Genomic DNA, 16,657 nt, shown 5'->3' with positions numbered 1-16,657 from the left:
CATCTGTCTCTATCAATTTTATCTCTTTCCAAGGGGATGAGAAAGACATTTTTACCATATAGGTGTGAAATGCACAAGTATGGTAACCCAAGTTCACTCCCACTCATTTCCCCATAATACATTCTACCAACAAGTGGAAAGCTGGAGGATGAGTGACACTGGTGGGCTCAGCGTCCTTACTTTTATTGTATTCAGTCTCTAGTTAGAAAGCAACAAAATCCCAAGCCAGAAAGCTTCAGTGAGTCTCTTATTCTTTTTCACTGCTGCAGGATTCAGAGCTGCACTATTAGTGATGACCTGTCCTGCTGGGATATTGCATAGCCCCTTCATGCATGAAATTAATTCCTCAGTAAGGCAAGATAACGTCACATGAAGCCCCGTCACTGTAATTTCCAAAAAGCCAAGACAAGAAATAGTTGAGGAAGAAAATGTTTTATGTGAGATATGAAACATAGGTTTATAGATTTGACTAGTCATGGAAAAAAAAATAAAGACTTCAGAAATGTTTTATATGGGCTTTGCTGTAGCATGTTAAATTAGTAGAACTGTCCAACAGTGACATAGTTTTCTACTTAAAAGGTAATAGAATCCCTTGGCTACGCCGACTCTCTGCCTGGGGCAGCAGGACACAATGACATTGCTCCACTTTGCGGCAGGAGGAAAACTTTCCTCCTCCTGACTGTTTTCCCACAGTTTCCATACTTATTCCTAAATTTTTTCTATACAAAAGCCTGACCTTCAGCTCTCTGTTTTGTGTGATTCTCTTGATTATCATAGCTACACTTTTAGCAATTTGACAGCCCCAAATAGGCCTTCTCTGCCACTTATGTTTACGCAAAGAGAGTCTGGTGGTAGTCAGAGAATTCACAGCAAGGATGCATAGAGAAACACCACTCTACCTACACTTGCCCTGGCCACATCCTTCATTAGCTTTAATATATTTGGAACAAAGGAACAGGATCATCCCCAGTCAAGTGACTGGCCCTTCAGCTTATTTGTAAAGGCATTGGCTGAAGGCGGGCTCCCAAAGGCAATCAAAGGAGTAATTTTGTATAGAGAGATGTAAGAAAATTACAGAAGGTTTAAAGTTTAGCTTAGAAATAAAGTATTTGTGTCCATCCAGTGATTCTACTTAAGAAAAAAACTGAGCCCCAGCACGTCTGTCCATGTATTACTAGCAGAGGCCTCATTCTTAAGTGGCTAAAGCAGAATCCCATTTTCTCCTTTTCTGATCTTTGAGAAACACTCCATTTGCCCATGTAATTACCTAATTGTGCTTATTATCATAACTAATACTTCTAGTGTTAAGCCAAGCAGAATGATAAATGTTAAATTTGCAATAAGATGAATGAGTATCAAGCATTCTTCCTATAGGCCAAGTAGTGGCAATTTCAATTGGCCAAACATTTAGGGAAAGAGTGGCTGGAAATTTAAGTAAGGAAAAAATATTCCTATGGTGTTTTACAGGCAAATCTTCCCCTTAATTTTAAAATGTTAACAGTAACTTGTGTTAGAACTGGCTTTTTTAAAAGTTAATAAGCTTTATTTTTTTAAGCATTTTAGGTTCACAGGAAAATTGAGCAGAAAGTAGTTTCCCCACACATGCACAACTTCCTCCACTATCAAACCCTGAATGATAGTGGTACATTTATTGCAATTGTTGGACCTACATTGATGACTCATTATCACCCAGAGTCCATAGTTTACGTTAGGATTTATTCTTGGTGATGTATATTCCATGGATTTGGTCTAGTATATAATGACATATATCTACTATTGTAGTGCCATATCTATGTACATAGACTCACCTAAAAACCCTCTGTGCTCTTCCTATTCATCCCACCTCCTCCACCAATTCCTGGCCACCACTGATCTTTTTACTGTGTCCATAGTCTTACCTTTTCCAGAATGTTGTGTGGATGGAGTCATACAGTAGGTAGCCTTTTCAGATTGGCTTCTTTCACTTAGTATGCATTTAAGGTTCTTTGAGGATTTCTTCTTCTTTTTGTTTTTTCCCCTAAGTTTTGGTAATATGATTTTCCCATACTCTTTTTCTACTGTCACTGAAGTATGAAATCATTCAGAGATGACAGAGGAAGGTTAGTAGGGTACAATTAAGCATATGCCTGAATCACTTGTTTCTGAGGCTCTGAGTTACCTTCCAGTTTTAAGAGAATTCATAGGAATGGTCTGGTAACAGAGAAACTGAGCACATCTGGGAAAATATAATTAAATAGCTTGGACTTTACAAAATCCACCAAGTATGGCTTTTTAACATCTATTCACAAAAACCTCATTAAGAGGAATTCCAGCAGGTGCTGAGGCATCATCCAGAATAATGTGCTGCAGAATCACAGGTGGCATACACAGGAGTGCAAACCTCAGGGACTTCAGGAAAAAATATTCAACAGCCTAAAACTTAGGAGGCATTAAAAATTACTCTTTAAGTAATTTAGGCATCAAATCGAAGAATTTCTTCCCAAATAGGAACATACGCCTTTCCATCTAAGTCGTTCTTTTTGCTCTTGTCTAGATGATTCTGCTTGTATGGGAGGATCATCACAACATCACAGCTTTGCCTTTCTGTTATTCTTTAAAGGAATTTCAACAATCAAAAGAAAATTCTAGTGATGAGAGAAGAAATGTAGGAAATGAAATTTCAAATAGGCTATATTGGAGGCTAAACTATTATAAACTTATATTCTCAGAAACAAACAAATAACCAACCCAGTATTGAAACTGCAGCCTGAGTGGGAGATTTTAGGACTCAGTTTCCTGAATTTCGCAAGAAAGATCATTGAAATCTGATTTTGAATTGATATCTGTCAGCTATATAATTTTGCCAGCTATATAAATCAAAATAAACTCTAAAATATATAGAATTCAGCTTTTTCTCTTTCCCCTTTTAATATTTTTTTCAAAGTAATGCTTGCATAAAAGGTTAAAAGGATCAAACAGTGCAGAAGAGATTATAATGGAGAATAACTGTCCACCATCCCACTCAGTTCACCAACTTACACAGCTACTTGTTCTTCCTACCATAAAAGTATCTTTTTAACTTTCATGCCAGTTATTACCAAGCAACTAAATATTAGACATAATTTATTGATGTCAGTGTAAGATTCTGTTTATTAATTCAGCATTGTGAAAATTGAAGATTTATTTCAACAAAAATCCTCTCCATTTTAACAGTTATTATAGTTTTTCATTTGTCTGTTGACTATTTTTTTTTTTTATGTTAAAACTCTATTTCTGTATTTTCATTTCTGGTTCCACATACTAGGTTCTTGAAAGTTGCCACTCCATGATAACAACAATTGAAAAGCTGAACAGTCTGAAAAAAACTGCTACTTTTCTTGGATCCATGAGAGAGGGGAGGACACAGGGCAAATCACTGCCCCCGAGATTGGAGAAAAAGGCAGGCCAACATAAGGAGTCATGGCTTCCTGTAGCAGAGACTCATGAGTGGAAACCACCAGGGGAACCAGTGCCAAGGTAGGAAAACTTGAACTGTAATTGATAAATTGCTGAAGGCTCAGTGTGGATAACTCTTGAGAGTTAAAAATCCCAAGGGACCCAGTCAAATGGGGGGCCCCTATACTTTATGAGTTTTACCTCCTGTAGCTCAACCAGATTCTTTTGGTAAATTTTGGAGAAAAATACTGATGTGTGCTTATATATATAAAATAAATGACAGCAATGATACAAGGCCAGGATGGAGGAATTGGAATTATTTTATTATAAGGTACTCACATACTTGTGAGGCAATATGTTATTATTTGAAAGTGAACTTGGATTAGTTGTAAACATATATTGCAAACCTAGAGCAACCACTAAAAATAGTTTTGTTTTTTTTTTAAAGTGTAGCTGATCTGCTAGGAAAAGAAAGAAAATGAAATTATATAAAATGGTTGATTAAAATAACAAAATACAGTGGGAGACAAAAATAGGAGCAAAGAACAAGGGCAACAAATTGAAAACAATAACAAATATGGTAGATATTAATTCAATTATGTCAATAATTACTTTAAACATCAATGGTCTAAATGCACCAATTAAGAGACAGAGATTGATAAAGTGGATCCAAAAACAAGACTCAACTATATGTTGTCTACAGTAAATCTACTTTAAATTTGAAGTTGCACATAGACTAAAAGTAAATGAATGGAGAAAAGTATATCATGCTAACACTAATCAAAAGAAAGCAGAAGTAGCCATATTGATTTCAGACAGAGTAAATTTCAAAGCAAGGAGAATTATCGGGGATAAAGAAAAGCATTACATAATAATGAAGGGGTCAATTCACCAACTCCGGACATAACAGCCTAGAACATGTATGCACCTAACAACAGAGCATCAAACTATGTGAGGCAAAAATTGATACAACTGCAAGAAGAAATAAATGACTCCATTATCATAGTTGTAGACTTCAACATCCTTCTCTCAGAAGTGGGAAGATCCAGCAGGCAGAAAATCAGTAGGGACACAGTTAAACTCAACGACACCATCAGTTGACTGTATTTATGGGAGGTCTGTTTCTGGGTACTCTATTATGTTCTATTGATCTATTTGTTCATTCTTTTGCCAATACCACACTGTCTTGATTGCTTTAGTTTTGTAGTAAGTTTTGAAGTTGGGTCATGACAATCCACCGTCTTTGCTCTCCTTCATTATTGTGTCAGCATTCTGGGTCTTTTGCCTCCTCATGTAAATTTTAGAATGAGTTTGATCAAAGAACAAAGGCAATTCAATGGAACAAAGATAGTCTTTTCAACAAACAGTGCTGGAACAACTGACATCTACATGCAGAAAAATGAATCTGCACATAGACCTTACAACCCTTCACAAAAGTTAACTCAAAATGAATCACAGACCAAAATGTAAAATGCAACACTGTAAAACTTGTGTAAAACTCCTGAAATTTAAAACAACAATGAGATACTAGTACAAAGCTATTAGAATGGCCACATCTGGAACACTGTCAACAACAAATGCTGGTAAGGATGTAGGACAGCAGGAACTCTCCTTCATTTCTGGTGGTAATGCAAAATGGTGCAGCCCCTTTGGAGTACTGTTTGGCCTCTTCTTAAAATATTAAACATACTTTCAACATGTGATCCAGTAATCATGTACTTTGGTATTTACCCAAAGGAGCTGAAAATTTCTGTACACTCAAAAGCCTGCACACAGATGATTATAGCATCTTTATTCATAATTTGCAGAAGCTAGAGGCAACCAAATGTCCTTTAATACGTGAATGGATAAATAAACATCCAGACAGTGGGATATTATTCAGGGCTAGAAAGAAATGAGCTATCAAACCATGAAAAGACATGGAAGAACCTTAAATTACTAAGTGAAGGAAGCCAAGCTGAGAAGGCTACATACGGTATTACTTCAACATTCTGGAAAAGGCAAAACTATGGAGACGGTGAAAAATCAGTGGTTGCCAGGGATTGGGGGAAGATGTGGGAGAGGGATGAACATTGGAGGATTTTTAGGGCATTGAAAATAAATTGTATGATAGCATAATGATGGATGCATATCATTACACATTTGTCCAAACTCATAGGAACCAACACTAAAAGTGAACCTTAATGTAAACTATGGACTGAGTAATTATGAAGTCAGTGTAGGGTCATCAGTTATAACAAGTGTACCTCCCTGGTGGAGGGATGTTGATTATTGAGATCGTGGTTGTGTGAGAGCCACAGGTTTACGGGATATCCCTGTGCTGCCTTCTCAATTTGCTTTGAACCTAAAACTGCTCTAAAAATAAAATCTTAAATAAAAACTCTATTTCTTATTGCATGAAACTTTAGAGAGCATCTGTTGACCATTCATCCCCCAACTATTTGATAAGATTATTAGTGTCTCTCTACTCTCTCCACTTCACCTTTCCATCATGCTTCTCAATTTCTGTCAGTTAAACCTTTACTTCCACAGATTTATGACTGAAAACATTAATGTTCTGTTTTGTAAATATATTTTGATACAACATTGTAAAATGATTATAAATCAATAAAAAATGTTAAAAAAAATAGTAATCAAAATCACAAAAAAAATGTAAATATATGTAAATCCTATGTTGATTTATTAACCGCTATGGACTCTGTTGTGGTCTTCCTCTTAATATAGAGTGTCATCATAATAAAAACAGTGTGCAACTTTTACTGTCTGCTAACTTTAGGCTTTTTTAATCTTGCAAAACTTTCCTTTTTGATAAATTATTAAGCTGAAGTTACTGAGAACAATATTTTATGAGAGAGGTAGATGATGATTTAGGATCTATTATTGCTTTTTATCATCTATGGGACAAATTTGTCAAGAACAACATAGGATTGTAAGTAGCTTTTATTGATCTTTGTGTAGCCTTTGACTCTAATTCCGTGAACCAGTTAAAGGTTTAAACAAATGAATTCAGTACAGGCCAGTAGCTTTTGACATAACCTGCACTTAGAAAGTCTCCTGATGAGTCAGAAAATAATTTCCAGCAGATAAAACACGACTGTATACTGGCTTCCCTCCTCTTCAGCTAGTCATTTAGTAACTTGATACTTTTTTTGAGTGAGTTTGGCATAGACACCTGCTAGCTCACCAACTAGAGAGAAGAGGAAAATAATCTCTTTTGTGTGCTTTGGGAACATTGTATTACCGTCACAGTTAGGAATGGTGTCAGCAATGCTGTCTAATTAATGTCAGATAGAATGGCTAATCATCAACTATTGCAAGAAGAGAGTTATCATTTTTGGTAATGAGCATCCAGCCTTTATCTGGTTTATAGTGAACAGACTTGCAGTGTCCCTGAATCCGGATGCATCAGCATCACTTAGGAAGCATTTTAGGCGTACAGTCTCTTGGGACCCACCCACAAAGATTCTCAGTGAGTGGATGTGTTGGAGTAGGACCTGAGGATCTGTGGTTTAGAAAATCTTCTCAAGTAATGCCAAGGCAAATTGAGGTTTTTTTAACTGCTGTATTCAGCAAACCAGCTTGCTCATTATTTAAAGATACATTGTGTAAATCAATTTACATTAAAGGGTCATCAGGAAGTCACATGATTTAAATACAAATAATCTTCGGAAGGATTTTTGAAAAAAATTTTTTTCGTATCTGTAACAGGTGTTTAGTAGCACCTGATTAATTTTTTTCCAATTTAAAATGATCATGGCTGTGCTCTTGATGTATCCTTTGGAAACTTGATTATCCATTTGTGTACATGTTGGAATGGATGCAAAGCTGTTTTCCAAGGACATTTAGTCCCTCATGGTTACCCACAGAATTATTTACACTGAAGTGAGCTTTCTGTGATGCTTCAGCTCATTTCCTTGAATAGCTAGTGTGTCCTTCTTTTCAGGGACATATCCTTTATGTCTTAGGTTCTGTAAATCTAAATTTCTACCTGAAATTTTTATCATCAATATATATAAATCAACCACAAGCTGGTAATATAAAATATACTCCAGATACTTATTAAATGATATAACCTTAAACTCTCTGCTAATATTTATTTTTAAAAAAAAACTGTTGAAATAAATAATACTCTAGAAGGACTATGTAAAATATATGCATTCTAACCCTTGATAAAATTGATTTTCGGATCAAATCAGACCAGCAGAGAATTGAGTAGTATTCTGCGTTATTTTAGCCCCTAGTGCATTGCTTTCATTAGCATTAGGCCACCAGCCTCCATTGTGAGAACAAAAATCTATTTAAAAATCATAATGATAGTTATTATTAGAATCTTATATATCCAGCCTTTAAATTGATAGAAATTTTTGGAAAGCACTTAGTATTTATAACCTTCAAGAAACAGAGGAGAATGTATCAGTATCCCTTAGTTTTGGGATCTAACTGTACATGTAGAAATTAATTGTACCCTCACATTTTTGTCTTAGAAGTTTACCATTATTTTCTGCTGCTACAATCAGTGTTGATTTTATAAATAATTATTTGTATTTTCATCTAAATTTTCAAATAAGTTAAAATTCCACAAAGATAAACTGTGTTTATCTGGTCTAAGTAGCGCCAGGCACTTGGCATGACTCTTAGAGGTAAGCACACCCCAGTTTAAAAACCAAAGTCAGTGCCCTCTTTTGAGAACCATGGGAGAAAAGTTTCTCATATCCTGAACTGGTAGAAATCTGGGCTTCTTATAAACAACTCCTTGGTCTGTATCATACAGATACTGGGAACATTGTAACTGATTTGGTTTCTACCTTTACTTTATCCTCTGGGAAGTTTCAAGTCAAATTGTCAGTCATCTTGAACATATGTTCAGAAGCATTAGGCATCTAATTTTTTTTGTTCTGGCTTTTTGTCTGGCTGCGTTTAATTTTTCTACCTTTTTATTCTTTGGTAATAAATCTTGATCCATGTCACTGTTTAGGAACACTCCCACTTTGAAACACCAAATTCTAATATCCCTCTTTCAGACTACAAGCTTCTCCCCTTCCACCACTTCCGTCACTCCATCTGTGATTACATCCACTCTTTGACCTCATGGAATCCTTCATTTTGTTTACTTTCTATCTCATAGACTTAGTTCCCATTTTGGTAAAACGGCATCAAGATCCATCCACTCACTTGCCTGTGACCAGGGAACAATCTTAAATGTGTCTTTTTACAGTCCTCTACCTCCACATGTCATTAAATTGTTTTGTTTCTACCTCTAAAATCTTGAGAATTTGTCTTTTCCCTCTTCTTTATTCCCACAGCCAGCACCTTAGTTCAGACCCTCAACATTTCTTGCCTATACTGTTACAAACTTCCCCTAATTGAGACTGTTACTTCAAGACATGGCCTCACCAGTTCTTTCCCACACTGTTATCAGAGTTATCTTTTCAGAACATGAACAAATCATATTGTGTCGTTTATCTACTTAGCATTCTTCAGACTTCCCACGGTCTACAGGGTAAAATCCCAACATTTTGGCATGCCATACGTAGCTCCTCATGATTAACTGATCCATAACTGCTCTGTAGGATATTTCCCCCCACATTCCAGAGCACTCTGTACTCGAGCCTGGTGAAGCACTTCAGTGCTCCAAGGGAGCCATACTGCTCCTTGGTGCTGGGCTTTTGAGAGTGTTTTATCTTTTCTCTGAATACCCTGCCCAGTTCTTCTACCCGAGTTCTACATTGTTAAAATGTTAAACTATTAAAATATTTTTAAAATATTAAAGTGTTATTAAATATTTTTATACTAACAAGGCCTTTGTAATCTGACATTTATATCCTTAGTATGTAATAAAATATCTTCCTCCCTCCTGGCCTTCTCTCCTTCACTCTTTTGTGTCCATGTTTCATCCATTCAGGATGTCTGGTGCCTTGGCCTCTCCCCTTACCATGTAGGACTTTCACAGATGCTGTTTCTCTTGAGTAGAATATTCTTTCGCCCTTTTCTTTCACCTAAACTATTCACACTCATTTTTCAGATATGTGCCTCCATGTGACCAAATCAGATGGAAACTTTTTTTGCCCTCATCATGATGTGACCTCTTAGCAGTATTTAATAAAATATGCAATTCTATTATTTAAAAAAAAACCCTTAGGATAGATGTATTCATCCCTAGACACCTGCTCTAAGATCCAGAGTTGTAAGTACAGTATCTTAGATGGTATCTGAGCTTGGATGTCTCAAAAACATCTCAAACTTAACTTGTCCAAAACATTATTTTAGTTCTCTCTTCCAAAAAATCTGGTGTCCCCCACTCTCTTCAATCAACAAATGACACCACCACCACCCAGTTACTAAAGCTGAAGCCTGGAAATTTCATTGTTCTAATGCCAAACATATTTCAAATTTATTTACTTCTCTCCTTTTCATTTACTATGCTCTTTTCCTCTGGCTTCTTTAACATCCTCCTTACTGGCCTCCCTGTTCTCCTGGCTCCCTTCTCTTCATTCTCTGTGCAGAAACCAAAGTGACCTTATTAAAGCCCAAATCATATTATGTCACTCCTCTCAAAATGCATCAAGACTTTCCCAATGAGAGTCCAGCATGCACGTATTACCATGACCTATGTAGGGACATGGCCTCTCCAGCTTCATCTAATGCTGGTCTCCCCTGCTCATCAGACTTAAAATGCCTGTGTTCTCTCAGGTCCTGGAGCAGGCCCAGCTCTTCCCTGCCTCAGGACCTTTGCCCTGCTGCTTCTATCACCAAGAATACCCTTCTCCAAACCCGAAAATGTTTTTTGTTCTTCAGTTCGCAGATTGGATTTTTCTCTTTTGATAGTGCTCTTCTGACTACCTTTAGAAGGTCTCACTTTCCTTATATTTTGTTTATTCACTACTTATCACTTCATATAGTTGCTAACTTATGATTTGTTTGTTTACCACAAAGTTTTTTAGTTTCATAAAGATAGAGATTATATCTGTGTTATTTAATGTTGCATCTCCAATTTTAATATGGTGCCAGAGCAGGTACTTAATAAATATTTGTGAAATGAATGACTCTCAGCTTAAACATCATTCCGTCATTGGAAGCCTACAATCCTTCAAACCAGAGTAGATCCACTTATTATATGGGCCTGTAGCTCTCTACACTTCTTCATAATACTTTACCTATTTATAATTTCTGTTTATCTTCCATGTTAGACATGGGAACTTCTATGTTTTTTTTTTCACTGTGGTATCCCCAGTACCTTGCACAGTGGCTGCAATGTGGCACATGCTGCACTAATGTTTGGATGGTAAAAAGGATCTGGCACACTTTAGATGCATACTAATTTTTTGTTAACTGAATGCATTGATTGAATCAAAATGGCTAATGGTGAATTAAAAACTGTTTTTAAATGGTAGAAATGAGTTAAGTATTAACAGGGTAAACAGATCTATTGTTGAGTTGGAGCTTAGGGAAGATTGTGATTTGATCATTACAATCCAAATAATGTTTTCTCTGTCTAAAAATAGACAATCCATAGGAATCTGAAAAAGCTATTTGGTAATTTGCATAGGAGAAGAGCATTGGTTAGATAGAGTAAGAGGTAAGGCAGAATATGCCTGATTAAGCAAAAATTCTTTTTATTGGTAGTGAATCAGAAGAGCGTAGGCAAAGCTTAGCAACGTAGATGATTGATTCCTTTTACATGGAAATATAAAATCCTAGATCAGGAAACTCCAAACTGTGTTCTGCTGCTAAAATGGAGTTTGGGGGTCAGCGGGGAGGACAGGGGAAGAGCTCCCAGGTGAAATAAGTATGAGAAACACTGGACAAGACAAAATCTTATGTGTCTTTCCTGAGAATGTCTCAAAGCCTCTTAGTCTGCAGTGCCTTGGGGCCTTTCGAGGGAAATGTATGGAATGAGTATTTTTCCCAGATTCATTTGCGCAGAGTATCTAGTGGGATTGGTCCGGGAGGAGTTAGTCTCACTCCTGAAAGTGGCCTTCCATTATAGGTTTAGTTCAGTTTTGTTAGAGGAGAGCGATAATATTCACCCTTAGATTATTAAAAAGGGACTTTTCAACTAGGCAGTTATTTGAATGTATTGCCTGTAGTTTTAAGGACAGTGCCTGATGCTTCCCTCTGTTTATGAAGGGAATGCAAGTCATTCTATAAGGGAGTATCAAATGAAAAATGGATTGTCAGGAAGGAAGGAGGAAATGAGAAAGGTGAAAACAGTGTACAGATATACCTTAAATGCAAAAAAAAAAAAAAAAAGCTGTAGGAATCCTAGTTCAGTCCTTGATAGAGCCTAAATCATCCATTTCAAAGTCATTAAAGGGGTCAATATAAGGTAAGTTAATGGAGGCTTCATGATCTGTTGACCTTATTACATCATTAAGAGATCAAATTTTGGCCTGAAAACAGCAGATTCCTTCCCAATGATTCACATTACCCAGAAGTCTGGGGCTTACTGGAATTCTTAATAAAAATTACAAATCTCCCTGCAATAAATTTCAAATGCCAGTTCTTGATAACTTTAAGTACAATTTGTCATTAAACTTGCTCTATCAAATATTGCCTGTCTTTCATTTTGTTTTGCTTTTAATGTTTATCCTGATTGTTTCTAGGTGGTACAGAACCTTCTGTTCTCAGTTTGTCCGTGGTCACCCAGGAAGTTGAATTTTGTTTTTGGCATAAAAAGCCCTTATGGTGCTTTTCACTGTTGCTTATTTACACTGAATGCTTCGTTGTGGGGCTTCCTCAGACAAACCCAACTCTCAAGAGTTAGTAAGAAAGTTACTAAGTGGAGGGAGCAGGGAGTGAACTGAGGCAGAGTTTGGCTCCACCTTCTGGAAAGGAATTATCATTGGGAATTCTGTTAGAAAGACTTGTCTCTCCTCCACCATTTGTTTATATATTCAATTTTTATTTAATTTTTATTTATTTATTTTATTTAATACTTTGTGTTATAATTCAGTACTAATTTATTTATTTAGTTGCTCTAATTGTTCTGGCTTTGGACACTGGGAGCTCTTTCAGTTGGCTCTCATATCCTTTTGACATGTGTCAAAACATATGAAACCGTGTTGTGTCTTAACTTTTTTAGCACTTCCTTAATTTCTGTTATTACGTTATAATCCAAGGTCATCTTGTATTTCTCCTGCCTCAGCTCTAGAATTAGCCATTTTCCCAAGGAGTCCTGCTCATTTTATTAGAGAAACTAAGATCAGATGCTGGATAGAACAAGTTATTTTAAATACAGTCTTATAGAGCTTTTCTACAAGTGTTCTCCATGTACCAAGTACAATTTCTTTTTTCTATTTTCCCCACAATCATTCAGGGAAATCCTACTTTTCTCTCCTTGATGTAAAAGACAGACTTCCCTGGTATTTTCTATGTTTCTTTCTTACTCACTTGAAGAGTGCTTCCCACCAACTGTGTGTTCTGTGGAACACAAGTTTTGTAAGAGGCTCTGTGGGGAAAAGAAGGTTAACTTCATGATCAAATGATTTTGAAAGCATGGGGTGTCACGGCTTCTGAAAATCCACATTTTACATTGACAAATGATAAAGAACTTTCTTAAAATATTTGTACAATAAAAAAAAAATCTAGTTAACCTAGTTTAACCCAAACTTTTCCAAACTTCTTTGACAGTAGATACTGTCTTCTGGGGGGAACATATACTGACATATTATAGAACTTATATTCCTGGAATTGACATGGCCCCAGCCAAACATAGTAATATGTCTTGGAAGCCACCTGCAGCTATACTGTACAGCAGTTAAAAGAAGTCTTTTCTTTAAAATGCACCAAGGCTAGAATGAAAATAATTCTTTTGAGGTGGTCTGTGGTTGAATGGCCTTTTCATCAGAGTCGCTAGGTCTCCTCCTTTCATTTCCTTGAGCATCAATCCCTCCTTCTTAGGCTCAGTATGGGTACCTTATCCAATAGTGGTACTTATGGGGTTGAAAATAATTTCCCCATCTGACTCATTGAATAGACACACAGTTAATTCAGACCGCTTCTCCACAACTCTGACAGTATGATTTACAGGTGCTGTTTTCCTCACATCTCTAAGAGATGTGTTCTGAAAGAGGGTGCATGCTAGCCATTAGGTAAATGATGGATCATTTCTATGAATTCACTGAAAATTAGAGACAATAAATTCAGTAAACTCTTAGTCGATAAAAATGCAGCTGATTAGAACAGCCAATTATCTAGAATTTTTTTTGAAATATTTAGAGGAACTAGAGACAAAAGACAGCAAAATAAATTGATATCAGGAAAATCAGCTTCAAATCAATTTCCAGTTTGGATGCACACTAATTTTTTTTTAATTTACCTATGAAACTGTGACATAAAATTAAATAGAATCGCTATTATTAATTATAATATAATAAACAGCATTTCAAGTTATTATTTTCAGTTTGTAGTTAGTAAATATCAAGTGGTTTGGGGAAAACTTGACAGCTACATTTAAAAGTTAAACCAGAACATTTTCTCACACCATATATGAAAATAAACTCAAAATGGATTCAAGACCTAAATGTAAGACCTGAAACAATAAAATTTCTAGAAGAAAATGTAGATGGTATGTTGTTTGACATTGGTCTTAGCAGTATTTTTTGGATATGTCTCCTTAGGCAAGAGAAACAAAAGCAAAAATAAACAAATGAGATTTAAACTTGCACATTGCAGAAAACTACCAACAGGGAACCTACTGAATGGGAGAAGATATTTGCAGATGATATATTTGATAAGGTGCAAGATCCAAAATATATAAGGAACTCATACAACTCAATATCAAAAAAACCAAACAACTCTATTCAAAAATGGGCAGGGGACCTGAATAGGCATGTTTTCAAAGAGGACACACAGATGACCAATAGGTCCATGAAAAGATGCTCAGCATCACTAATTATCAGAGGAATGCAAATCAAAACCACAAAAACCACCTCATGCCTATCAGAATGTCTCTAATCAAAGAGACGATGATGTGGAGAAAGGGGCATGCTTGTGCACTGTTGATGGAACAACTGTAAATTGGTGCAGCCACTGTGAAAGACAGTGTGGAAGTTCCTCAAAAAATTAAAAATAAAACTACCATATGGCCCAGCAATTTCACTCCTGGGTATTTATCCAAAGAAGTGAAAACACTATTATTCAAAAAGATATATGCACCTCGATGATCCTAGCAACATTATTTATAATAGCCAAGATTTGGAAGCAACATTAAGTGTTTTGTCAACAGATGAATGAATAAAGAAGGTGTGTGTGTATATATACATACACACAATCACACTTTGTATATACACAATGGAAAATTACTCAGCCATAAAAAGAATGACATTTTGCCATTTGCAACAACATGGATGGACCGGGAGGATATTGGCAAATACTGTATGTTTTCACATATATGTGGAATCCAAAAAATAAAACAAATGAACCAATATAACGAAACAGAAAAACACTCATAAATATAGAAAACAAACCAATGGTTGCCAGAGGGGAGAGAGGTAGGGGGAGGGGCAAACTAGGTACAAGTGATTAAGAGATACAAACTACTAGGTAGAAAATAAATAAATTTCGAGGATGTAATGTACAACACAGGGAATATAGTCAATATTTTATAACTTTGTATGGATTTATAATTTATAAAAAGATCAAATTGTTACATTGTACACCTGAAACGAATGTGTGTCAACTATAATTTTAAAAAATATAAAAACAAACAAACAAAAATATCTTGTGGTGGGAGACTTTGAGGCTATATAAAAATCTTATTCCTTATTAAACATTCACCCCCTGCTTTTAGCATCCACTGATGATTTTGCCTAGTGCAACTATTGTGTTGATGACTGCCAGAAGATGATTTTCTACCATTCCTTCTACATTTAATGGCTGGCATTCTACTGTAAGAAAGAATATTTCTTTCTTATTGGTTAATTGATTGATTGACTGATATCAGCTTATATTCATGGATTCTTATTTAATCGGTGATGATTTTTTATGGTCATTATTTTGATGCTCAGATTGTCCCAGATTTAACTAGTGGGAATGTGTTCAAGCTGGCTCATATGATCTTTTGGCATGTTTCTGTTATTATTTAAGTACTTCCTTACTGTCCAGCAATACAAGGCTTTCCACTCACAGGCTTTGTAGTTTGTAGCACAGAACTTCTTGGCCTTTGATGATGCCCATGTAAGGATGACTTTTTCTGATATTTTGTCTCTACATGAACATAAAGTGTTATTTAACTTTATCTTCACCAGCTTCTTGAGCCTCCTCTATGCTTCCAGAACCCCTGCTTGGATGTGTCCTATCTCATCTATTTTGAAACCTGTCAGATATTATCTGTGCTTTTTTGAACATACCATTCAGTAGTATTCTGTACCATGCTGTGCCCTGGGGCCTTCGATAAATATTGGCTGATAGATGGTCATGCACAGAAAAGCTTGTTGCATTGTAAACCTCAGGAAAAACAGCAAGCTAAAAGCATGACTTAACCTTCCCAATTGTTAGGACCACAAGAACCTGCAAGGCACATGATTTTGGATGAGGACCCTAGGATTATTAATTGTCGGAATAGTTTAATAGTTAACAGGACACCTGTAGTGAGGAAAATGTGTTTGTACTTGCTGAACAGAAGGCTGATGGAGCAAAGAAGTATTTAACATTGAAATATAGCTTAATCAGGTATTTTGTATTTTCTATTACATTCTGTTTTTATTAGATATCATCGCTAGTCCTCTTCCTTGCCATTCCCACCTTGGTAGCCTATCACCTCCATTTTGCTCAGTTATCTTGGCTTGAGGTTGGCCAAAATTCAGTGGATAGTGGTGTCTAACTTTCATCAAAAGAGCAAAGAGAAAAGAGACGAAGAGGAAAAGACAAAAATAGTAGAGAAAATGTTTAAAGGGTGTGAAGCTAAGTACCTGCGGGTACAATTGCTGCTTAGCAAGGCAGTACTGATGCCAGGGAGGAAAGTATGTTTGAGGACTTCAACACCACACGTAATTTATACTGACACTTTAAAAATTTTCCCTATAATGTGATTTTCTCTATGATATAATAGGTACTTTACTAAGAGAAAATACCTGTCATATGTCTTGGTAAGCATCCTTCAGCACAACATAGGGCAAGTCATATTTCAATGTAAGGAGTGCAGACATTTCCACTCGTTGATCTTGAGACTTCGAATGAGACCGTGAATGTCGGTTTCCTCATGTTAGAACGAGGATAAAACATCTATTTTATTATATTGTTG

The 16,657-nt window shown here is 36.0% G+C and overlaps 1 long non-coding RNA gene across 2 annotated transcripts in view; it reads left to right on the top strand.

Moving 5' to 3' along the window:
- Positions 1–16,657, top strand: part of LOC116154053 (uncharacterized) — a 293,948-nt gene that overhangs the window by 244,268 nt on the left and 33,023 nt on the right. For both annotated transcript variants that reach the window (XR_010381777.1, XR_010381778.1), the window contains exon 3: positions 3,284–3,495. This is a non-coding gene — a long non-coding RNA (uncharacterized LOC116154053). The remainder of the gene's footprint in view (positions 1–3,283; positions 3,496–16,657) is intronic.

The sequence above is a fragment of the Camelus dromedarius genome, chromosome 7 (genome assembly GCF_036321535.1).
Source record: "Camelus dromedarius isolate mCamDro1 chromosome 7, mCamDro1.pat, whole genome shotgun sequence".
Classification (NCBI taxonomy): domain Eukaryota; kingdom Metazoa; phylum Chordata; class Mammalia; order Artiodactyla; family Camelidae; genus Camelus; species Camelus dromedarius.
This window is presented reverse-complemented; position numbering and strand designations above follow the sequence as displayed.